Source organism: Camelus ferus, chromosome 11 (assembly GCF_009834535.1).
Source record: "Camelus ferus isolate YT-003-E chromosome 11, BCGSAC_Cfer_1.0, whole genome shotgun sequence".
In the NCBI taxonomy this organism is placed as follows: domain Eukaryota; kingdom Metazoa; phylum Chordata; class Mammalia; order Artiodactyla; family Camelidae; genus Camelus; species Camelus ferus.
The window spans coordinates 42999485-43026534 of NC_045706.1; positions in this window are offsets into that span (position 1 = coordinate 42999485).

Genomic DNA, 27050 nt, shown 5'->3' on the forward strand with positions numbered 1-27050 from the left:
GACCCAAGTTCAAAATTCTTAGAGAAGAGGGTAGGAAACAGAAAAAAAAATGGTAAGAATAGAAATTGTAAAATTTTCCAGTTATAAATAAATTTAAGACAAGAAACTTTAAGAAAACGTTTAGGTAAGGAGGCCATATTTTACTGTAATATATACTTTTAAAACTGAAATTATAAAATTTTTCGAGTTGTAAATAAATTTAAGACAAACATTTTAAAAACATTCAGATATGAAGGCTCAATTGTATTTTGTATTGGAAGACCATAAAACAAGCGTTGAGTGGCTTTCCAGAAGAGTTAATTCTACATCTTCAATATTGTAACATGACCTATAGAGTACCATCAGTTTTGCTCAGTGGACTGTGGAATAACTTGACTAATTATGTATTTTCACAAGGTTAGGTGCCACCGAAAGGAAAGGAAAGGAAAGGAAAGGAAAGGAAAGGAAAGGAAAGGAAAGGAAAGGAAAGGAAAGGAAAGGAGGAAAAAGAGAAAAGACGAGACAAGAAAAGAAAAGAGAGAAAACCTACCCCACATACAAGAGATCTGGGGAACTTCCCTGCTGCTTCTCTAAAGATCATGTGACCCATAAGCCGATTCCTTGCCAATACTTTTCTCGTTCCTACAGTGTCTACCACAGAGCAAAGCAGTGAACACTTGTTTATTTTGATGTCAACATTCTTCCCGTTACAAGCACATATTCGGGAGCTCTTAGAGGAACCTCTCAGTGTTGTAGCTCACCTGGTTTTGCCCCTAAAGTTGACCAAAATATTGGCTACAGCTGTTAGTCACAGCCCACTTGGCTCAGAAACCTCTTTGGAACGTGGCCTGGGGGCATCCTCCCACTCTAGATATCAAAAAGAGAAACAACTTAGAATGACTGAAGCTACACTATGAAAGGAGAATTATAGACTATTTGCTCCGCAGCTAAGTTAACCATAAACATATGCAACACAGAGGACATCTGATATTTTAAGCTTCTAAATTACTTCTCTCTGGAAGAAACCTTAAGCCAGATGTGGCTCAATGCACCATTTATTTTTCTGGCCTAGTGTGTAAAGGATTCCTCTTCATGCACTCTGTTCTGAGACAGCCAATGACTTATGCTAAGAGATATAACAGCCATTGCAAAATTTCTCAATTCCGCAACTGCACAAAGTTCATATTTCAAGTAAAAGTTCGCATCAGGGATGTTCCCACAATATTGCTTTTCTCTGATGTGCTAGGGCACACTTGCTGTCCGTCACTGAAAGGCCACGAGTGGCTCCTCTATTTCCATTAGATCACTGTCTTTCTCCACAGACCCTTCCCACCATCTCTATCTCTCTATAATAAATACATACCAATTTTCACTACATTTTACCAAAAAACCCTCCAAAACAATAATATGACTGGATATGTAATAAGATATAGAAATATGAATACAATAGAAATCAAACTATAAAAACCTATCAAAGGAAAACATTCTGACAATTCCTTAATAAGCTACATAATGTTTATAGAATTATTATGACCAAGCAACTCCACTCATAGGAATATACTCTAAAGAAATGGAAACAGATGCTCAAACAAAAACTCACATATGAATGTTCATAGCAGCTCTATTCACAATAGCCAACAGGTAGAAACAACCCAACTGTCCATTAACAGATGACTGGATAGACAAAATGTGGAATTCCATACAATGGAATATTATTTGGCTAAAAAAAGGAATAAAGTACTGATACATGTGACAATATGGATAAACATTAACAATATGCCAAGTGAAAGAAACCACACACAAAAGGACACATACTGTATGAACCACTCCTATGAAATATCCAGAATAGGTGTAAATTCATAGGCAAAGAAGGCAGATTAGTGATTGCCTTGAGCTGGGGGAGGAGGGAATACAGAGTGATTGCAGGGGTTCCATTTGGGGTGATGAGAAAGTTCTGGAACTAGATACCAGTGATGGTTGCATAACATTGTGAATGAAGTCAGTGCCACTGAACTGTACTTTAAAATGGTTGCAGTGGTAGACTTTACACTGTAAGTATTTTACTACAGGGGAAAAAAAAAGTCAGAGTGGCAAACTGTCCATGATCTAGGTGTGAACAACACACAAACTGTCCCTCGAGTGGGTATCAACAAAAGGTCCAGAAATGAGAGCGCCCAACTACTCACTTCGTTATTAAATAGCGTGTTCTTTCTAAAGCTGCTTTAGATGCCATATTTTATTTTTATTTTTTTTTAATTGAAGTATAGTTGGTTTACAATGTTGCGTTAGTTTCTGGGATACACATACTTTAAATCCAGAATGACTCATGTAGGTGGTGTTGCTAAATACAATAATGGCCACTGGAATTCGACCTGCAGGGTGAAAGTTTAGGAAGTGTTCCTTGTCTTCTTTACCCTTCAATGATACAAATACAAAAACTAAAATGCAAATCAGGAAATAAATGGCTATACCGTTAGAGACAAAACAACATTAGAGAGGTTGGCTAGAAGATGACAACAACAGTGAGGGGGTTCTCTGAAGCCTTCGCCTCCCTTCAGCAAGCCCACAGCACCGCCCAAATCTCACCTGTCGCACTAAAGCTTTGAACATACGAATTCAGTATCTCTGGTAGAAAGCAGAGTCTGAAAACCCATCAGTGCCAGAGGCATCATCTGGTTCAGCTACATTTCCAGCATTAGAAAAGGAGAAGTTTCAGTTCAAAGCCACACAGGTAAACTCAGTGATCATTTTCATACAAACTGCCTTAAATGTCTTTGATGTAAATATCAGCTGATTTTGAATTTCCTCTTTCTTCCATCACACTGCCCCTGCTGCTGTTACCCTGGAGCCAAAAAGAAAACCCACAGCACCATTGTTCTTTCTTATACACCACCCTGTTCCCTCATCCTAATGGTTAAATAAAGTACAAATTGTGAGGATTTTTAGAGCACAAACACAAGAGTGAAATATACACCACTATGCCAATTTACTAATGTAATAACCAGATCCATCAGAAGTCAACATTACACAAACATATAATGAACCATGTCTACCAATTTTTATGGCTATAATGCAGTATGTTCCATAAATCTTTCCCAAATCAAAATTTCACTAGAGACAGACTAAATGTGTAATTTTCTAACCCGAATCAAAAGATAATTTTAAAAAATGTTATATTTGGAAGACAAATTTCTAATTTTCTTATTAAAAATGTAAGAAATTAACATTACAAATTAATTTTACCATCATGAAACAAGCTATTCTGATTTGTAAAGAAGAAAGGAGAGCACATCATATTAAAATTACACACAGAAATTCTGATTCGGGGAGATGATGAACTATAATTATATCCCTCAAATTCTGCTTCTCTTCACAGGTAATAAGCAGTACAAAAGCTAATCTAACACTATCAATGCTTTTACCACTGATGACAGCAGCAGCTACTCTGTGCCGTTATGTCGATTTTTGGCCAAGAGCTATGCTAGACACTTGACATATACTATTTCTAATCCTCTAGTTAAACCTCTAGATAAGCAAAATACCCCCATTTTATAGACTAGGAAACGAGGACTTTGAAAATACAAGTAATTTGACTAACTTTAAATAGCTATTAAATGGAGAAACAAAGATTCAAACTCAAGTGTGTGTGATTCTGTTCTCTGCTCTTGTTGGTTTCCCATGAAGAGTGTCTCCCACTGACCATAAGCCTATGATCATAATATTTTAAAGTTCACCCCCAAAGACCTTTTACTCAGAGATAAGAGATTAGTGCTAAAAGCATTTTCATCAGGTGAACTAATGAGAAAAAACTGGTCATCAATTTAAGCAATTAAAATGGTATTTTATAATTTTTACATTTTGATCATACAGAGGACCTTCATTTTTAGAGATTTGTTCTAGAGATCCTCTAAAATAGCAAAATTCTGTGAAAGGCAGTGAAAACTTTTCAAGCACTAACGTGTTGATGTAAGTTGCTAGGACCTATTTCAGGCACACCCACATAACTGAATTCATCAAAAGCCATATCTAGCATATTTTTAAAAAGAAAGGCCAGAATCCTGGAACCTATCGGTATTACTCTAATTTCATAAACACCCTGTACATTTTTCTCCAATTTTAAGACATAGAGAACAGGTAAGAAGGATGAGCCCTGCTTAACGGGTGGGAACAGGGAACTTCAAATATCTGAAACCAGGCTGCTTCCTGCAATTCTCTATCTGTCCGAAAACAACAGATTGAGTGAAATAACCCCGCATGTGTAGTAGGAGGCAAGCCATTAAATTTCTGATAAACATCTCTGTGGGGGAAGGGGGGTGGGAATCCATCAAATCTTAACTGCAGTTGCCTTTGTTTTTAAAAAGAAACTTTGAAGTTATTCATAAATATTTACCTGAATGCCTGATTCACTTAATTACCTGTAATTATACACAAAATCTTTTTCATTAATAATCAGACCACCATGGTTCAACTTCTGTATGTATTTTTAATGTTTCTGTTATGTTAAAATGAACTAGGTTGAAAAATGGTGAAACCCTCACATAAGATAACATGACAATGTTCCACAGAGATTTTTTAATTCTGTAAAATGTCAAAGCAAAAGATCCGGTGATGAAATCACTGCATGTAAAGACTTAATAAGCCAGTATCATGAAAATAATACAATGTTCCCAAATAAATTATCTAGAGGCTAAGCCTTGTGTCAAGGAATTAACTTGGTTTACTACAATTATTGCTTAATTTTTCATTAACTACCCACAAAACACTAACATTAAATATGACACATGTCATGGTGCCCGCATTGTAAGGCACTGTATATTTCATAGGCCACATATTTGCTATTTGCAAAATGACTGTGTACAAACATCATATCAAGGGTTATTAAATTCAGTTTCTGATGTGTGCTTTTATCTGTATTTCTAATTTATCAGGTAGACTGTGTTCCAAGGAGGAAAGTGTTAATTGGAAGCTTAAGAGATGTGGGTTTCTGCAAGAAGGCTTTAAATTCCTCACTGGACCTACGTCACAGTGGTTAACAATGAGTAGCACTGAAGGGAAAGGGAAAAGTAGAATAAAAGTTCATTTTCCCAAGTTCACGGGGCGCCACAGTGTTCGAATGCCGTATATCTGTCTCCAGCTGATTCCCTAAAATATTATTCCTTACCCTGAAAACTCACTAAACATTAGCTGAATTCCAAGAGAAAAAAAAATATGAAAGCTGTGTAGAAATCTTTAAAGTTCATGCCCACTGGGAGAGTCCATTCAAGTGCTGTAATTCCTTGGAACCCAAACACCAAAGGGGCCTTTTCCCAAACATGTCCTTCTGTCTAAAATGTCATCTTTTAGAGCTGACCAAGTCCCTGCAGTGACTGAGCTCACACATCAAGGGTCACCTTCTCAGCGAGGCCTTCTCTGCCACTCTGCCTAGGGGACTCGTCCCTTCTCTGACTCTTTCTTCAGAAGAGCACCTCTTGTGGAATTTCCATACTCACTTATTGCTAGTGACCGATTTGTATGTTTATTGTCTGCCTTGCTCCCTAACGAATCCCTCGCACCCAGAATAGTAAGTCCTCAAAAACTACTTGTTGAAAAAATAAATGTTATGGCATTCAGGGAGAACCAAAATGATGAACTAGATCTATTAAATAGCTTTGCATGATTATACTTTATTTCAAAACACACACAGCAGAAACGTCAGACCAACATACCTCATGTTCTGTGGAACGTGTAATTTAAAAGATGAGTGAGTTGGGAGTGCAAGATGAAAGTTTTGAGGCTGCCTACAGAGACAGTTCGCCTTGAGCAAACTGCTTAATTATGTTCTGAGTTTCACAATCTAAACTCTACTCAAGCATTAAAACTTCATAAATGATTTAGAGTCTTGTTTTTCTTAAGGACACAGTTAAAGCCGGTATATCAAGTGATATCTCTAAAAATATTGAAGAGATACTTTATGACAGCAAGTTTAAAATATGCTTTGTTCCTGTTACTTCCCCAGTGGTGGAAGGACCAATGGAATCCAATGACTAGAGTTGTAGAATTAACAGAAGAATAGGCAGTTGAGAGAAACGTCTAGATTTTAAGCTATTCACACAGCCATGTAATAAACTGCTTTATACTTACAATTATGTGAAACAGGAAAATAGAATGGAAACTTTAAAAAATTAAGTTGTGCAAAAAATACACACATAAATGGGAATTTTTATTTAAGGATGGATGACAGAGAAAGTAATTTTATGTACTCATTGTGGGAAATTAATTATCCTGCATATGATTAACAGTATTTTTTTTGGCAAGTAGGCACAACAATTCAAACAATAACTTCCCTAAAGTCTAGCTTTTCTTCCAGAAAATATATACCAGAGTTAATTTTGTGACTTCATCAAATGGCTGTGAACAACAAAAAATTAAGAATTTCCTAAATAATATAAATAATAGATTAGGACCTTTTCTTTTTCCTTCTTATTGACTACCACAATTTACTACTTAGAAAGAAAGGAAAAAATAAAAAAAGAAAGAAAGAAAGCCAGCCAGCCAGCCAAGCTTTATAAACATCTTCAAAACCACCCTGTCTAAATATTCAGATTTATTACCAAGCAAGCCAGTATCTGTTAGAATGCTCCTGGAAATAATTTTTCCTACAAGATTGAAAACTGCAATTAGGACCTTTGATACAGTGCTTGGCATCACAAAGCTCCACTCTATCTGGAATTTATTAAGGACAAAACAAGCCCCTTCCTCCCAACTCCAAGCTCATTTTTAGTCACACTGGCTCATCACCAGTCCCATCCCAGCTCAGAGGCAGTACAGATTCACAAATCTGAACTCCTTGCAACCAGAAAAGGTTTGGAATTCAGAACTTTCCAGATTTTAGAAAGGTATATACTAATACTACGGACAGCCCCCGCAGCACTGTGGGACAGCACTCCATAAAACAAGAAATTTTACCTCTGCAGCAAAACAGTACAAATATTCACACTAAGGAGGATAAATAAAGACTATAAATAGCTTCACATAAGGTCAGAACAGGTTTTGTTACCAAATGAGTTCAGGTTAGGTCAGATTTTGCCGCCAAAGAAGTTCGGAAAAAATTTTCAGTTTTTTGTTTTGGATTTTGGAATTCCGGGGAAAGGCATATCAGTTACTCGCTTTAAAAACCATGCTCAGAGTCCATGCCCCAAGGCTGCTGTTATACTGAAAATAAGTGTATACCACACTTCTTTCCGCCCCCTTTCTAACAAAAAATTCGGAAAAAAAAAATCCAGATAAAGTCACCACACTACATTCAATTTTTTAAAAAGGTAATATTATATCGAAAGTCTATCATTTTACGAAATCCTGAAATCAAGAAGTAATTTCCCAGGTTCTCTTCATTCATTCAATCCCTGCCTACAAAAAGCAAGTTCCAAAGGCACAAAAACATTGGACAAAAACAACATGGAAATCTGTGTACTAAAAGGAACAAAATCCAGTGTTAAGTTCAAGAAAATACCATTGCATATTAATTACTGGAGGAGTAAAAATTTCTGCTCCATAGACATTTCAACATTTGAAGTGCCTATTAACTATAAAATTGATGGCATTTGTGACAGAAGGATGAACAACCAAGAGGAAGAATATTAAGAGAATACAAAAATTATAACATTTCTAACTATAAAAGACTAAGAGAAAAAAACAGTTGTCAATGATGCATAGAGTGAAATGGACAAAGATATAAAAACCACTTGAGGGGGAGTGTGTCCCTAGCCCCTTAGAAGTTACCATGCACTGGACACGTGATCACACTCAGTGAACCGTAACTCAAATAACTCACCCCAATCACCAACAAAAGACTTCGTTAGTTGCTTGTAGAACAGGAACGAGCAAACTGAGCAAGTCCAAACACACAAACAAAAATTACAAAGCAATACAACTGCTGTGTGCTCCAGAGGTGGCAGCACACCACTTTTAGGATGGCACCGGGTGTTCAAGGCACCCTCATCACAGACCCTGAAACTAAAGAGAAATCCAACAAGGAAATTCCAGGAGCACTAGGAATACTGAGTGAACATCAGAAATGAATATTCCCCTGACTGTCCCTCAAAACATTAGTGTACATTTGGATAATTTAAGCAACATCAGAGAAGAAACAAATACAACTCTCGGACATAAGGCAAGGACATGGGAGAAAAGAGAAAGAAAAAGAGAAAGTGGTGATGTCCACCCTCAGAAGAAACACAAACCATAAAAACTAATTTACATAAAGAAATTTATTTTGAATTCTGAAGACGAAAAAGGCAGCTGGACTGAAAAGGTGAAAATTTCTTTACTGATGCTCCCTAGGAAACAAGCAAACTCACTGCAAAGGGACTCATTACCTCGTAGGGGCCAAATGAGTGATCTTCTTCAATCTGCCACTAAAAAAAAAATCAGTGAAACACTTAAGGGACCAATTCCACAGTAATCATTGGCAATGAAACTATATGACATAATGACGTATATTCCTAAGAGATGTAATGATGGTATAAAATAAAGACCTAGCATTTCTACCAAATACTAGGGGTGTTTTTCTAGGAAGCAAATCTTACTTTGGTAACTCATCTGCTTAAAGCCTTTTGTTGAATGTCATTCTCATATCTTGCAATAACACACCCCTGTACTCTATACTCCAACACCACAACACAATGTTTAGATTCCTAAGCAAACCAGACTGCTTCAAATCCTTCTCTCTTTTATCCCACACGCTATCTGAAAGCCTCTTACCCCCTGGGGAACACTTGAAAAACATATCTGTTAAACATCAATTGAAACATGCCTTCCTCAGTGTATCCTTTCCTGATGTCATCCGCAAACGGATTTTACCGTTCCTCCTTTCTGCCACCAATGGAATCTGAATTCACCTCTGTTTGGTACCCTTACACTTTCTGCACAGATTGATTTGCCATAGCTGACTCTGGCCCAGTAATGAGCCTCAGGCTCTCCACTACATAGCATCGGCTGAATAACTACATTAATTGAAAGGACTTTAATCACCATCACATGGCTTATTAAGCATATTTAAGTCGGGAATCTTAACAGCACACCCTTCCTTGGGTGCTCCTACGGACTGGAATTGCATCCCTTCCCCAAATTCATATGTTAAAGCCCTAATCCCCAATGTGACTATAGTTGGAGATAGGACTCCGGTTAAATGAGGTCATAAGGGTGGGGTTCTAATCCAACAGAACTGGTGGCCTTATAAGAAGAAGAAGAGAGAAAGACCTTCACTTGCACACACCAAGGAAAGGCTATGTGAGCACACAGGAAGAAAGCAGACATCTACCAGCCAGGAAGAGCTCTCACCAGAACCCAAGCATGCTGGCCCTGGATCTTGGATTTCCACTCTCTAGAGCTGTGAGAAAATAAATTTCTGTTGTTTAAGCCAACCGGTCTATGGTACTTTGTTATGGCAGCCCAAGGTGACTCATGCAGATACTAAATAAATAAAATCATTACATATCACTTTTTTATCCTTCTCTTTGGTGACTGGTTATTATACTCTGGCAGTATAATATCGGGTGGGGCAAAATGTCCTCATTTCTACTCTAGAATCAGCCACTCTATAATAGCAAGTTAAAAATCCCATGATGACAATCATTATGAGTTTAGATGTTATCATTTTAAACCCTCCTTTGAAAGTATGGTCTTACTGTTATTTTTTATTTTGCTCTCATAATATTCCTGATAGCTGTGCAAGGCATATGAACCTCTTTTTTTTTTTAACAGATAAAGAGTTTGATTGTTCTATCCAAGACAATACATCAATTCAGAAGCATAACTAGATTAGAACTCAGGTCTCGTGACTTTTAGTAAATCCTTCTCTTGTAAATAGGATAAGGAGAGGGAATAGCTATGGAATGTGAAAATACACACATGCACACACACACCCTCATCACATTCCAGAACAAAATAGAGAAATTATTAGAAAAAAGTATTTCCTAACATCAATCTCAATCCTTATATTCTTGAACAAAATACAAAATACTTTGTGCTAACAAAGGAATGATATAATGATCCCATCACACTGATCTTACTGACTGCAGTATTAAGTAGGTCTCATGAGAGGAGTTATGGGTACCCAAATGTGTTAAGCATGTGATCTGCTCTGAAAACACTGAGCACCAACACACAATCTTTAAGGCCACTTTGAGATATATTCTGATACAGAAAGAATTCCACACTAAATTCTATCGAAGAAATAATTCCATAAGGAAAAATTTTTAAATCTTGGAGGGCTTGTTGCAATAAAATTTGTCAGGCTGCATGTACTTCTCACCTGAAATGCTTTCATTTGGCCACACCCACCAATGCTGCAGTGTAGGTCATCTGGAACAGCCAGAGACTCTGTGAAATATGTGTTTTGGAAGGAACTGGAATACACACACATATGTGAGTGTGTGTACTTAAAAATCAACAAAAAATACACAACCTTTACTCAGAAAATATTGGGGGGAGGCCTATTCATTTAAAAGATACCTCTTATTCAATATGCATCTGCTCGAACACTGAAAATTCTTGGTGAACTCTGGTCAGCAAATGGTAGAGATAATTCTACGGGACATCTATTCAGTGTCAACTGCATACAGGGAACAAGCTGAGTGCCTCCTGAGGTGAGTACCAGCAGGCTCGATGTGATCAAGGACACAGAGCAGGTCCATGATAACTTGAAAAAGAAGTAGACTGTGTTACGCGTCCTGACAATACATGGTGCTATGTCAATCGAGAAGACTGACTGATTTCTAACTAGAGGTGAATCGACAGATTTCAAGAAGGTGAGATCTGAGTTGGACTTTCGAGGATGGGTAGCATTTCACCAAGTGGGCTGGCACAGAAATGCCTTCTCCATGGATGGAGGAAAAGCATCGGAAGAAATGGATTCATTCAGCGAATGGTAGGAAGTCCAGTATGGATGGAGTCAGATATGAAGGAAATAAATGGTGAAGGGGGAACAAGCCCAGGATGTGGGTGCAGGTTAGATTGGGAAAGGCCTCAAACTCCATGGTCGGGAAACTGGATGTCAATGAGCAGGCAGGAGGGGGTTTGGAAGGTACTGGGGCAGAATGTGAGGATGAAGGCTTTCCTAAAGAGGACCCTGGCAGCAGCTGGAAGAGTATAGAATGGAAGAGAAAAGGTTCAGAGCAACTGACTTAATATTGTGCTCTGAGTAGGATAACCTAATATAAGGAGAAATGGAACATGGCCGGGATAATTTCAAGGAAGAGCGAAAAAAAAAAAAAATGCCCATGTTAAAGGATTCCACATAAAAGCTCGATGATTTACAGCAACCCAGTCACTGCTCACTTTAATCTCGGTTGCACTGTCGGCCTCACGATGTCTGTCTGGCTCCCTGTGACACTGTGTTCAGAATCATGGTGGAGCCAGTCAGACACTTAAGGCCGGATCTCATAAACATGAGCAAAGCTGACACCTTTCCTTGAGACCAGCACCACTCTGCCAGGCATTAAACAAATCGTTTGTGCTGTGCAGCTGTGACCTGCTCCCTTGGGAAATCAGAACTGCACCTTTGCAACATCCTCAACCCCTGCCCAGACAATGCACAAGAAGTCAGGGCTGACTTAAGTCAGTCTGTACTGCTTCCTCATCTGTGGGGTGTTGAACCACTGCCCTAGAATGTTGGCATGTTGGTCAGTGTGGTCCTCAGAGGAGTCTGCTGAGAGTACCTCCTTTAAGAGCATCATATTCAAATGAATCTTTTCATAAATAATAAAGAGATTATGAGAAAAACTGTAAATGCCTGACAATTCAGCGAGTAGTTGAAATCTTTATCTTCTCTACTATAACCAACCAATTTTCTACATGTCCATTGGCTGAGCATACATTAAAATGCTTCCTCGACCCTATGTAGAGTCACAATTATATATAACAGTCACAGTGATGAAAATATAGTATCTGAAGATTCTGATTACAGATAAAAAAAAAATCCACATTTTTCTTCAACAGCTATGAACTAGAATCCTGTTTTAAGGATTTGTTTTTCTTTGTTACAGATGTACAAGTGTCTTTTCCCTTGGTGGCACGCCCTATGGAAGCCAGTTTATAAACCACAACGGATCAAAAGCAAATGCTAGACCTAGGGAATTACCTCCCAACCCATTTCAAAATGTATTAAAAAGTTAGGAGAACATTTCAAGATAAATACATGCAAGAAAACCAAAATGAATCTACAGGTTTATAGTAACTGTCTACTGCTATTTTGAAGATTCTTCAATTTGTATGGAAAATAAAATTGATTTTACAAATTACAATGGACAAATGAGGCACATGGCTGTACAACTGCAGAGTCGATTGCAAATCTGAGATTTGTCAGCCATAAGCTGATCAATAATTAAAATGGAGTTCACCTCCATGCTGCAATTTTGAAGCATAACCACAGGTTTCCTTAAGTTTGCTTAAAATATGTGTTAAAGCTAAACATCTATACCATAATAATATTCATTAGTAATTGTACCCTGTTGATTAACGAGCATTCTGGAAAATTTAAAGGGAAAAAAACATACCCACCCACATAATTAGGACATGTGTTTACTTAATAATCCTGAATATCACTATGAAAAACACACCACTTCAGTGAAATCTAAATGACTATATTTAACTGTTTAAATATTTTAGCAATATAGCTGAGTTGTGATGCTTTTCCCCAACACAGAACACACCCATTAATAGACCAAAAAAACAAAAGCATTCTGATTCTAGCAGCTTCTTAAAATCCAACCTCTTAAAAATCCAGCCTGAAGATCACTCCCTCCCCAGAGCCAGAGAACAATATGGGAGAACATGTTGCTTATTCATTTCTTACCTTTTTCCCTTTCCTTTTCCTATGAGCAGGCTTTGCATTTTTCTCCTTCGGTTCTTCACTCATCTTTCCTTTAAATCAGGTGAGTTTATAAAAGACAGGAGATCACCGCCGGTATTCCAACATCCAAAGCCACGACAAAGAGTCACAGCATTGAGCCCCAAGTCCATTTACGGGTGCTCCCCAGGCAAGCAGCCGCTGCTGAAACCCAGCCCCTGCTGCTGTCAGACAGCCGCGGGCTGCAATGGCCCTGTTCAGCTTTCCTCGGGAAGAAACTGGGGGTTCTCTACATCAGTCAATTCTCCTTCTAACGAAAATCAGTATTTCAGCCTTTCATTTTTAACTAATCGTTACCCTGAGATAAAATCTTGACAAGACTTTGTTGCCTGTTCCTCCACAGTGATTCTAGCCTGTAAATGTTGAGAGAGAGAGAGAGAGAGAGAGAGAGAGAGAGAGAGAGAGAGAGAGAGACACACACACCCTCACATACACAGAAATAAGCTACAGACTGCTGACAAGTCTCCGAAGCTTTCCCAGAGGCTGATCTGCTGCTTCTCTCAGGCTGGGAAGCCGAATGTAAATTGCTCTGGTGCTGCCGGCTTCCCAGGCGAACACATGTGTTGAATGCATCGGGCATAGCAGAGAAGGAGGCGGTCCCGAGGAGTGATAAAAGATCGGGTTACTTGTTCTCAAAAAAAAAAAAAAAAGCTCAATGATTCAAACAATAAAAGAGACCTACTACTACTAGGAAGACCACAGGTTACACTTTCTCCATGATTACTTTTTTTATGGGATAAGCCAAAAGATAGGCAAACTGCCAAGCTTCAGCTAAAGATGCCTAATGAGGGGCTAATTACAGAAAGCCCCATACCCAATTTGCCAGCACTCATATTTAATCACCCACCTCCTTCCATGAATATACCAGCCAACCAACCAACCAACAAGAAGCCCTTCAGAATATTCAGGAAATACTGAGAGCAGAGCTGCTGTCTCCGGGGCAGACACCTTCTGTGCTTCTTGGCCGTGCTTAGGGCAGAGCCCTTCTCGGGTCCCATTACACACGCCACGCTGTATGACATCCTGAGCCCGAGGCTTCTGAGTGTCTTGGGGGGGCTTCACACCTGGGTGGAAGCTCCCTCACCAGGCCTTCCATCCATTTAAACACAGCAGACTTCCTATCAGATGTTGTCATTTCAGCATCTCTTGAAGAGTACCTTCCTGATTGAGGACGGAATGGGGTTCCATGAGCTACAGTGGGCAACCACTAAGATGGAGATGGACTTTGTGAAGCAGACAACAGACACAGGTACAGGGCAGGGAGAGAGCAAAGCGGGGGCAGGGGAGAGAAGACGGGGAGCAGGGCCAGACCCCTCCTTAGGGACCCACACACTAGGAGTCATCCTATTATTTCCTTACTCTAACATGTTTATTCAGGAGAAATTGGATTAAAATCAGTATTAACATTTTTATTTGGGAGAAACTGGATTAAAACCAATATAAAGCACAGCCTTACAGGGAAAAATACGTCACATGGACTAACGTTCAGCAGTGTGTGGGGGAAGATTTAGCGCTGGTTTGAGGAAATGATGCTAAAATATTGAACCCAAAGGACAGATGTTTATGCTAAAATATTCCCCATTCTTTACCTATCTTACAAAAGGGGTTTGTGTCTAAATGCAATTAACATTCCTTCCCCGATGCCTCTAATCACCAGTGCCCCGGAAAGACCTGAGGATGAAGGATGCTTGAGATGGCTTCCCCACGGTCTAAGCAGGCTGGGGAGAGGGACGTGAACGACCCTACAAAGAGTTACATGAATTTTGCAAACTGTGTGTTAGCTGCTTGAGCTACTTTTCCACTGAGAGGTTCCACATCATTTAATTACAGTAATGCACATCTCAGTAAGTCTGGTGTGGTCAGAACTCTGAATGCCATCAGGCACCTAACCCCCATGTTCCAAATTTCTACTCCAACTTTAAACTGCTACCTACCCACAGTTCCCACTTTCTGCTGCTATTTCTCAACGTTCCTCTTGTCATGCAATGAAAGTTAGAAAGTCAGACTATGGCGGAATAAACCTCCCAGCTTCTTCCATGACTCAGCCTTTGCTCATATTCAAAACAGAGGGAAATCAGGGGAATTGGCAGTCCCTTTACTGCCCCCTATCCTCCCTTTACTTCAGTGCATAAGTCTGATTAGTTGTGGGCCTCTTGAGGGACAAGAGCGAAGTAGGCGCTTTATACAAATTCCATGTAAGCTAAAGGGTATGAGTAGGTGGACTGAAGTCAGACTATCTAAATCTCTGCATTCTTCACTAGTCAAGCAACAAAGACAGTGTATCCACTTATAGTAGAATTCTGATATTTTGATTCCGAGTGTCTAAAGAATGATTGAGTTGAATTACCTTCCCAGAAACTATTTACTGTGTATCCACAGAGTATGAGCCTCTATAAAAAAAAAAAAAAAGTGTACAGAAATTGAGACTAAACTTAGCTTGTCCATGTAAAAATTTACAAACTAATTAGGATTATAAAACGTATGAAATACAACTAATATGAAATTTTCTGACCAAGGAAGAAACTTAAGAATGCATTTGGGGAAAACGTCATTATAGTAACTTTTTTGAACTATGAAAGTGCATTTAAACTGATGAAACATTTAGGAAATTGATGAAACAAACTGGAACTAACAGGACAGAACGGGGCTGTGACTGAAGATAACTGTCTACCCATTTCTTTGACAAAGCATAATCTAGACTCTATTCACTTATATGTATATAATGCTTATGTTACAAGCTAAAGTGCTCTCTGCTGGTTGGATGGGGAAAAAACAGGACTTTTAAAGAGGATCATATGGCAAAATCCTACAAAAGATCATTTTAGGAATTATCCTTACTGATGATGAACTCATAAATCTGACTGAATAATACTTCAAGCTGTTATACCGTATACTCACATCTGATAGAGAGACTAGTTTCTAAAGTTAATTATAAAATATGTCAAATTGCATACTTAACAAAATGCATTAAGCTACATTTAACAATAAAAAGCATGTGATGTATAACATGTTTTACGTTCATTTTCTGTAACTTGATTAAATTCTAGACTTTTTAGAAGGAACTAATAATTACACTTCTAAAAGTCTGTAAGGCAAAAAGTTTCTGTGTTAGAACTAAGGCGTCAAGACATTACAAAATCAATAGTGATTTAATTTCTAACAACATGGAACATATTTTGGGGGGTAAAACCAGACAATCAATTCATTTAAAGGTTAAAAAGTAAAACTACTTAAACTTAATAAATAGAAAAACTAGATGTTTCATACATTTATACTCTAGAAATATGCATTCACAGAAATACTAATTGTTTTTAATACACCCAAAACGTTCAAATGTATTTTAATTAAAATTGCTCTGGGTTAAAGAGTAATTTGATTGATCTAAAAACAGTCTAGGGGGGATTACTTGTTATAAAAGTGTTAAGAGTTAAGAACTTTCCAATGGTAATCTCTTTTTCATCCAAATTATAAAATTCCCCCAACCCTTGAGGAACTTACATCTAGCCTAGGAAAAAACTTTGAAGCTAAACACACTGAAATCATCATATTGGACACAAAAGCCTTCTGTCAAGTCACCAAGGAGGAAAACATAACTAGATTAGAATGCTTCCAAACATGAATCCACAGAATGGCCTGCCTAATTAGAGTTTACTCCAGATAGAAATGATCATAAACTAGTTGATACAGATCTACTGAGACAGTTCTATTTTTAACTTAAACAACTCGCATAAGAGGACACCAACCAGGGCCAAGTGAAGTCTTGTAGAACAGATCTATTTTTAAAATGAAAGTGGCTTACCACAGAAGTAAGAGAGATGGGATTATTATGAAGCAAAAATTTTTAAGCCATGTTCTGCATAAAATTCACTTGAAAATACATGGAATGTAGTTTCTTGGCTAAAATTAAAAGTAAAAAAAAACTTTCCATTTAAGTTCAGCAGAAATAACTATATGAATAGACTAATTTTATTTTTGAGGCTGGACGTCATGCACTTACTGTAAGTTACACTGCTAGTTGGCAAGCTAAAGTAGTGCTAAATCTTACTAACAGCATTCCCTTAATACCATTCATTAGCCTTCAATGTTTAAAATACTTGTAACGATGAAGACAAAACTACAGACAAGTAAGCTATTTTCTGGAAACCTGGGAATCTTTGGAGCTGAGTGAAACGTGGATATGTAGTTCTCTCCTCATCCACCCGTGGTCCTGACCGGTCTTCCCTGAGGTCACCCGGCCTGTTAATAGTAGAACTGGGACCAGAAGCAATTCCACAAACTCCTCTTCTGAAGGAAGTTTTTCCCCTCACTACATAAGTATTTCCCAGAAAGGGTAAAATGAACCCAGCGTGAGGTCTGAGATAACAGTCAATGGTAAGCAAACTTGTCTTCAATAGTTATGCATGTACTTTTAATTAAAAAAAAAAAAAAACTGGCAGAGGGCAGTGGGTGGGTATAGTTTAGGGGTAGGGCACATACTTAGCATGCACGAGGTCCTGGGTTCAATTCCCCAGCACCTCTATTAAAGAAAAAGATTTATAAAAAAATTACTAACTAGGGTTCACTGGGTGTATCTCATGGAACGCTCATCGTGGGGTTCTGGTATTTACTTTGTCCCATTTTGTGGGACTGCTGGGTCATCCCTAGTGATGATTTATAACTATGAAAAGTATCATGGTGTGTAACTGTCTGGATCAGAGCCGTTATGTTTTATATAAGGTCTTAATATCTCTAACGTGAGTATAAACATCTGAAGAAACATGCTGTAGGTATTCAAGCTTCCAGCCTTCTCTGAGTCTTCATATCGAACAATGACCCACAGTGACACCTGTATTTCTGCTGAGAGTAAATGAAAATTCAGGCAGGGGTGGGCATGAGGTGAAGCAGAATGACACCACGAATTGAGTCTCAACTTTCAGCCCATTTTCAAATACCCGACATGATTTCTGCCATAGCCAATGGCTATCTGCACTACTCATTAATACTTTTTAAAAAGAAAATGTGTTTAAACCTAGCTTTGCTCTAAGCAACATTACCCGTGAAATGACAGTTTTGATGTGGTAATTCCATTTTTGACAACGCATCAGAACGCTTTGGGCAGGTCCACAGCAGGACTTTCCTGTTTTGTGCTGGGTGTTCTTTCTTTCCTGATTATTCAGCCATGTGCCCATTAAATATATAATGATATAATCAGAGTGGATTAGTAAAACAGGGAGAGACAGAATGTTCAAAGAGTTACAGCCTGTAAATGGGTAGCTTGCTTTTTGTTTTTCTTTCCTGAACCTTTGCATTTTCATCAGTATGATTTTCTGAGCAGGGTAATTTTCTTTCATAGGCTAACAATTCTCTTTTGAGGCCCAGAGATATTTAGATGCCAGATATACATCCTTTCGTGAGGTGATGGGCTGATGAGTCATTCCTTTGATCGTCCCTAAATCCATGTGTTTTACTTAATAAAGATAGAGATCCTAAATGACTTTAAAAGAACCAAAAGAACCATGGTGACAGATTCTAAAGACAGCCCCTTGCTTTGTAAAAGATAATCTCCAGCAGTGTCGATATTAAAATGATTGAGAACTCTGGATGCCCATGTTTGGGTCCACACCCAAATGCATGGGGTTAGTACTTCTGCTGGGCTTTCTTTCACTGCTGCAGAAGCTATGCAGTAAAGGGCCAGACACAGCTCTACTGCCTTCGTTTTTCATCAGACATTCACCCCAAACAGCAGCTTCTCAACTCTCCACACCCCAACCAGCATAGTAATATTGAGACCCCCTACTCTTTCATCTATAAGAATAAAAGGGATTAGGAAAAAAAATCAGATTTTTAAAAACCATACCTTAAGCCATATCTCATAGTATCTTAAAATTTAACACTACCATTAATGCTACCTTGACTCAAACCATCTGACTTAGTGATGAGTGTGTCTTCATTTTGTTCTGCTTAATCACTGCTGGCACATTTGCCTGAAATTTATTTGTTCATGGAATAGGAAAAGGAATGGGCCTGAAAGATTTTTGTGGCAGGAAAAACTTAAAAATAAAGGAGAAACTACAACGAAGGAGGAATTGGTCACTGAAGTGGAGAGCCTGTGGAATGAAGGTCATGGCTGCTGCCCGCAGAGCCTCCTGCCTCACCTGCACCACACACCTGTGAAACCAGGATGGTGCCTCACTGAGCCCCGCGGTCAAAGATGATGCTGGACTAAAGCCAGACCTAGGCTCCAGCCAATGATGTTTTCATCATGTCATGACTAATCCTCAGATTAGGTGCAAGTAAGAATTATAAAGTTCAGGTAATATCCTTAATTTTAATAGAAGTTTCTGTCAATTACCACCCAGTACTCTGGATCTCTCCTGGTACTTGACCCATATTCCTCCAACCAAATAAGTGAGAAAACAAATTCCTTTTGAAGTGAGGGATTTCAGGGCAATGTCAATCCTTTACAATCATCCTCGAATTATTTTTAATATTGATGCTTTTGACACAAACATGTGCCTCTAATTTAAAATGGTTTATACATTTAAGACATAGTAAGATTTTTATTCAGAAAAACACATCAGGATAAGCAGTAAGAATGTCATTCGCCTGGAGTTCGTCATCCATTCTCAAACTAAACGTGCCTCCACAGTGTATAAAGATGTGTGTTCACTTACACCTTCACCAACATAGTTTAGCATCAGTCTTTTGTCGTATTTGCCAAATTGACAAGAGAAAAATATTACTATGCTAGGTTTTACTTTGCATTTCTCTGATTGATGGAAAAGTTGAGTCTCTTTACATTTACTAATCACTTTTATTTCTTATTTTGTGGATTTTATTTTTGTGACTGTGCTCAAGTTTATCAAGATAACCAGTGAAGATGAATTTGTTTCTAGGACAAAGAATCAGAGGACTGAAAAACACATGGCGTCTACTCTAAATCAAAATGAGCGCTAAAGGAATGATTAGGGAATCTCAACTGATATCTGAATCAGTTTCCAAAAAGTCCTCTTCAGATGACTGTGAGCATGCGTGCGGACACGCGCATGCATACACACACACAACCCCCCCCTTGGACATGCCATATTTAGTTAACTCAGACCCACCATTGCAATAATAAACATGTCCAAATTCTGCTCCTTCCTAACCGCCTCTTACTATAAAAGAGTTTTTAAAAGAATGTTTCCACATAAATTAAGGTTAGCTTGACACAATTAATCTTTATAGTATGATTCTGCATGAGAATTTATTTATTCTCTGGGATGATTCACTACAACATCCTACAAAGTTATTAGGAAAGTGTGCCAAACAATTAACTTCAATGTACATTCTTTATTACTCAACTCTTGTAACACATTCTGTATAAAAAAAAAAAAAGCCACAAAAGCAAATTCAACTTTTATGCTGACTTTGATTTAAACTAAAGATATGCTCATCCAGAAACTGAAAACATCCCCAAATAAGTAGACACAACACCTCCACAGGGAGTCTGGCCTATCCCATCTGACCAGGAATTTTTCAGGCTGGAAGGGCCGAAAAAATTCCTTAAAAGAAATTGACTCCAGGCGTATTTTCTCTACCTGTGTGGGAGAAGACAGAATATTCAAGAGGGTTACATCTATGTCTATGCAAACGTTTATCACCTTTGAAAGTGTTATGTCTAGTATTATGCCCCATTACAACAATGTGAAATTTAGTATGTAAGCTCCTGGCACAACACTCGTATTATGTTCTGTGTACATCTTAAGTGCTAGCACAGGGCCTGGCACAGAACAGGTGCCTCCCAAATACCACCTGGATTAACAGATGACAGAATTACAGAGCCCTGTGGCATGCCAGGCATTGTCCTATACTGAAGGTGCCATGTCATCTAAAATTTGCAATCCTATCTTTACATTTTGATATGCTGTGGGAGAGACTGTTAACACAGAAATCTCAGCAGGCCACTTCCCATGCTGCATCAAAGTATAAAGGCAGCAGTTTCTATTTCCCCAAACCAACCCTTTCCTTAACCTTGGCCCATCTCACCCTAAGTATGCCCCCCTCCACTCCCCCAACTAAAAGCTCAGAGATGGTGAGAGGAAGATTGGGAACCAGGGCTAAGGGGACATACATTGGGTCAATTATCTAGTAATGTTTTTAAGCTAAATATTAAATAGCTTATTATTAAGACTATATCAAAATAGCTACCACAAAATGATGTCATCAAAATGTCCTTAGCATTTTGATTAGCAGGAAGTTACAATAGCCAAGACATGGAAGCAACTCAAGTGCCCATCAACAAACAATTGTCTTAAGAAGATGTGGTGTGTGTGTATATATGTATATGTATGTGTGTATGTGTGTACACACACACACACACACACACACACACACACACACACGGGAATATTACTCAGCCATAAAAAAGAATGAAATACTGCCATTTGCAACAACATGGATGGACCTAGAGAATATTATACTTAGTGAGGTAAGTCAGACAGAGAAAGGCAAACACTGTATACGTGAAATCTGAAAAACAATACATATAAATTTATCTACAAAGCAGAAACAGACTCACAGACATAGAAAACTTATGGTTACCAAAGGAGAGAGGAAAGAACAAATTATGAGAATATGATTAACTGGTACAAATCACTATACATAAAATAGATTAGCATAAAGGATTTTCTGTATAGCACAGGGAATTGTATTCAATATCTTATAATAACCTATAATAGAATATAATCAGAAAAAAAAACTGACTTTGCTGTACACCTGAAACACAATAACACAATATTGTAAATCAACTATACTTCAATTAAAAAAATAAAAAAGATTAAAAGCAGGAAAACGTACAAAAGATACATAACAAAGTCACACAGGTCTTCTAATCTATACCTTTCTTGAGGCATTTCTGTTGACGTTCCAATTGTTTCCTGAATGTTCCTTTCTTCCTCTCTTTTTTGTCTGCGCCCCAGCGATGCCCTAACAGAGTCAGACTTACACAACCCAAGTTCAGCGGGAGATAGTTACTAAGCCTGGAGTTTGTGCCAGGCTGAGCTGGGGGCTGCAGGGGCAGAGATGGATGGCCACAGCCCCATCAGGCTGGTGACTACACGGCCCCAGGTCACTGTGTAGCTCTGGGCAAGCCTCACTGCTTCTTGTCTTGGTTCCTGATTCCTCAGATGAGGAGGTGGATGTACTACAATATCTCTAAAGCCCTTTTTTAGTTCCAAAATCCTCTAATTCTATGACAGTCTCTATTACAGCAGTTAGCATTACCCTAACGAATACAGAAATTAGTACGTTATACTCAGGTGCTGCCATAACACACAACTAAAATGGGCCTCACAGGCTGGCAGCAGGCAGCCCGGAAACTCATGCTGGACGCTGGACACCTGGAGATCCTCGGTGCACACACTGGTGAAACACTTGGTAAATCCAGCCTGTGGTAGCTTGAAAGGCAGACCGCATGCCTGCCATGCCGGCATGTTTTGCATATGTTGGTTGTTACTGACAGAATTTAGCAAGGTTTTAGAAGAAAGAGATGAGCTTAGGTAAAAATGATGAGGGGAAAAAATGTAGAGAAACTCCAGAAATTTGGGGGACTTGCAAGGATGGAAAACTAAGCCTCAAGGCCCCAAACAGTAGGACAGAAGACTGAAAAAAGTTTTAAGGACAAGGGCCCAAGAGATTCAGCCTTGGGGCAAAGATCAGATTAAGAATGTAGTCTTCTCCCAGACTCTAATTCAAAAAGACACATGCACCCCAGTGTTCACAGCAGCACTATTCACAACAGCCAAGACATGGAAGCAACTGAAATGTACATCCACAGATGACTGGATACTGAAGATGTGTATACACACACACACACACACACACACACACACACACACAAAATGAACTACTACTCAGCCATTTAAAAAAGACTGAAATAATGCCATTTGCAGTAACATAAAAGGATTCTGGGTATTTAAATCCCTGCATGGAAGACTGGCTGCCAATGTACTAGGTACAGATAAATCTGGATTGCACTAAGTCACTGAGACTAGTGCTAGTTTCAGTAGAGTTTCCTAACTAATACAGACTCCAGACTGAAAATTTCTTCAGCTTAAAACTTAAGGTGACCAGGTATGTTCTCTAAATACCACTTATTCAATTAAAGAAACCAGGACTCCTTAGAGAAATGGCTGATTCAAGATTTGGGACAGAGAAACGTAAGATGAGCCTGGAATATATTGGCATTCCTGAAAGCAAAGAAGCTGTCAGAGTCCACTGGAATCATGTTAAAAGGACCCAGAGCCAACTTCAAGAGGCTTCCACTGGTCAGAAGTGGGGCATCAAAAAGAATAATAAATAGAATGTTTTGAGATACATCAAATATGTTTAAATCCACAAATTCTGCCACTAAAAAAGAACACTATCTTTGAAGGATACCTTAGGGGCCAACTCATTTTGAAAAGTACTAAATAATGGGAAATAATCAAATATTAATCCTGTCTTTGCTGTACTTCGAACTAACCAAATTATTGATAAGGGATTGTTTCTCTATGTAGAAATATTCTAAATAAATCTAAAAATTAAGATGGAATGACAGAATTAGAATACCATTATTCTGCAATCCCTCATGAACTGATGGAGCAAAGCAATGATCATCAGTGGCGCCTAAAACCATTTGCTAAAAGTGTTTGGAGAACTCTGTACCGGCTGGATGGTTCCGGCTCTTGACACATAAACAAGTCCATCAGTGTTAACACTAGGAAAAGAGAGATAGCCAGACATTATACGCTTCCCCAGGAAAGTACAAAATAGCATCTAGGAAGTATTCTTATCAAAACAAACAAACAAACGAACAAACCTGAATCTGGTAAAAAAACAAAAACAAAAACAAAAAAACAACTTTTGATCTAACTACTACTTTACAAAAAAAGCAAGAGACAGAAGCACATGATAACCAACATCACAGGGATGCAATCAGCACAATCCAGACTATAGGAAACTTACTGAACAAACTACCCAGTTCTCTCAACAATGATCTTACAAGAGAGGAAAAAAGAAGAGAAGGAAGCCTATAGAGCATGTCAACCACATGCATTATGTGTATCTTGACGGTATCCCGGTTCAAACAAGCTTATTATACATAAAAAAGATAGCTGTGACAATATAAACATTGACCGAGTATTTGATGATATTAAAATCATTTAAGTTTTAGGTGTGATGTGGTATTTTATTAAAGATACTAAAATTACTGATGAACTGCCAATGATTCTGGAATTATGCTTCAAGGTAACTGGGGACAGAGCTATAGATGAAAAGGAAATTAGCCATTAGTTAATAATTGTTGACACTGATTAATCAAGGTTCACCAATCCCTTCTAATTTTGCGTATGTATGAAATTCCCTATGATGGTTCAGGCAAAATGAAAGTGACATTAATCTCATGTAAATCCTGATGACTGTGATCCAAAAATGTAAATGCCTCATATATAAAGTGCTTAAGCTTCTTCTATATGTAATGTCATCCCATAAGCATGGTCTATGTGACTTATCATAAAGGAAGTTACTAAGAGAGGTTTTTAAAAAAAGTTTCAGGTGGCACATTGACTTAGACCATCAACCACATGAAAGACAAGTCACAGATAACTGGCATGGAGCATGAAAAACTCTAACAACAGATGGCACGAAAGAAGAGAATGCCTTAATCTCTGCACAACTGACTCCATTCCATCGTAGACCAGATAGTTTAAAGGAGAAAAAAAAAAAAAAAAAAAAGCACTGCTACTCTCAATCAGAAAGAAAAAACACTGTAATTTCTCATTGACCATTATGGGTAATTTATCACACTCACTTTTTAAAAAGTACTATTTCAACCAGCTTCCCTTCAACATTACTAAATAGCTGTTGATTTTCTTCCCCACCAATAATAACTAAAGATATAATCTTCCTTTAAGTTTCCATATTTGAGAGCTTAACTGCTATTTGAATTTCTGAAAATAGCCAACATGGTTTTTAATCCACAAACTCTTTTTTTCTGTTTACCATGAATGAACTTTATAAAAAGCACATATTGAAAATGCACTTCAGATAACTTCAGTTCATTCTTTTTCTTTCTGTATTTCTCCTTCTAGGTGAGGATCTGAGAATAGTCCAAAGCTGTTTACTGAAGAATTCACGGCTAAGGCTTAGAATCTGGTGACATAATTTAGCCTTACTCTGTCCACTATAGTCGCCACTCGCCACATGTGGAGATTAAGCACTTAAATCGTGACAAGTGTGAATAGATGTGAAATGTAAACTACACACTGGACGCCAAAGACTTAGTATGAAAAAAGGAACGTAAAATATCAATAGTTATTTCTATTTATTACATGTTGAAATCATGTTATTGGGGACATGTCAGACTGAATAAAATATATTATTAAAGTTTATTTCATCTCATTCATTTTACTTCTTTACAAAGCTACTAGAAAATTTAAATTATATATATGACATCTGTGGCTTACATTATCTTTCTATTGAATGATACTGACGTGGTGTTTGACGATTTTACCCAGGCTGAATTTTAGTGCATTGAAGAGGTTGGGATAGGCAAGAACCCAGATTGCAGGGGTGGAGGGGGAAGGAATGACTTTTATATGCTCAGTGCTTTACCAACAAAGCTTTCCACTACTTTGTGTCCTCTAACAGTGGCCAACTAGCAACCTGAGGTTCAGGTTAGCACATCATATAAAAATCAGCATACCTTGCTTGTGGGTATTAAAGAAGTATGTGCTAGATAAACGAACTCTTAAGGAAATATGCAGTACAGATAATCCAGCACGAAACTTAAAAGCATTTACATTTGGTATTACCTACTCTTTGTTTCTATAATTAAAAATTTTATATGCTTTAAAAAATATATTAACTGTTACTGAATAGTCACTATGTGTTACATTATTTGATTACATCCATATAACAAGTCTCTAATATATACACTATTTCCTCCATTTTACAGAGACACTTTTACAGTGACCTTAAAAGGTCACTAAGGTCACTCGGCTAGTGAGCAGCAGAAATGGTGTTCAAAGCCAGGCAATCCGACCCCATTCTTAGCTATGTGCAGCACTGCCTCTCAAAATTAAGGCTTTCCAGTATGCTGATAATAAGTAAGTCAAAAGAAACAATAAATCAACATTATGCAGATGCAACTCAAAAAACTATCATAGGATAGATGGGCAGTTTTCTGTCTTCTTTACTCCTGGTTTCTTATTCACTTGTTAGAAATGGAAAGCACAGCTCCCCAGAAGGTAACAGCCACCAACCTGTTTGGAAGAAGGGAAGTAAGAATTATGTATATAATTTCCAACCTCTTCTAGGCTAGAGTGACAGTAGATCTCACGTTAGGAACTACTTGAAAAGAAGGCTGGGCCAGATAAATGAAAATGCCAATCCATTCACGCAAATAATTGGGAACTGAGTATTTCAGATTTAACGTTCTATTTTACTATATTTTAAGGTCAATTTTAAAGTGATGAATGACATTAACTAAAGTTATTTGTGTGTGTGTGTGTATTGCACATACATCTTCAGTAACATCATGAATACAGTTCCTGAATCTTCTATCCAGCCTTCCTCAAAGGACTTTGGGGCCATTTAGTAGACATGGACATTGGGGAAGGAAAACAACACCCTAGCCTCTTAGGAATTATTGGGCACTGGTTTTAAGCCAAAATGAATTCTGGGCACATAACACTGCAGTTTAAGAGTCAGGGTGGAGGTTTCTGAAGGTCAAGTTATAAGTGAAGATTTGACCTAATCTACCCCACATTAAGCCCAGTGGCACCTGAAGCCCACGATGTGGTTGTTTCCTAGTTTCTTGAGTACAGAGTTACTAGAGCCCTTTCTAAAGAGAAAACGCACTGAACCATGAGATGGGGGTTATCTTGGTAGAAATAGCCAAGTGGAAGCCTTTGAGCTTCCTTTCCTTGTGATCAAAATTGTAAGTGAAGTAATATAATATCCATGAAGGAATGGCAGAGATTAATGACAGCATGAAAGACCTGAGAGACCCAGGGATGGTGGGTCCTAATTTATGCAGAGAACAAACAGATCTTAAAGAAAAGCAGCAGATTTTACCATATGTTTAATCAGGTGGTAATGGGACTTCTACCTGCCAGTCATGGTCTGCTCGCCAGAACAAGCTGACTCAGCCCCTGAAGCCCACTATGCAACCACTGGCTCTGCA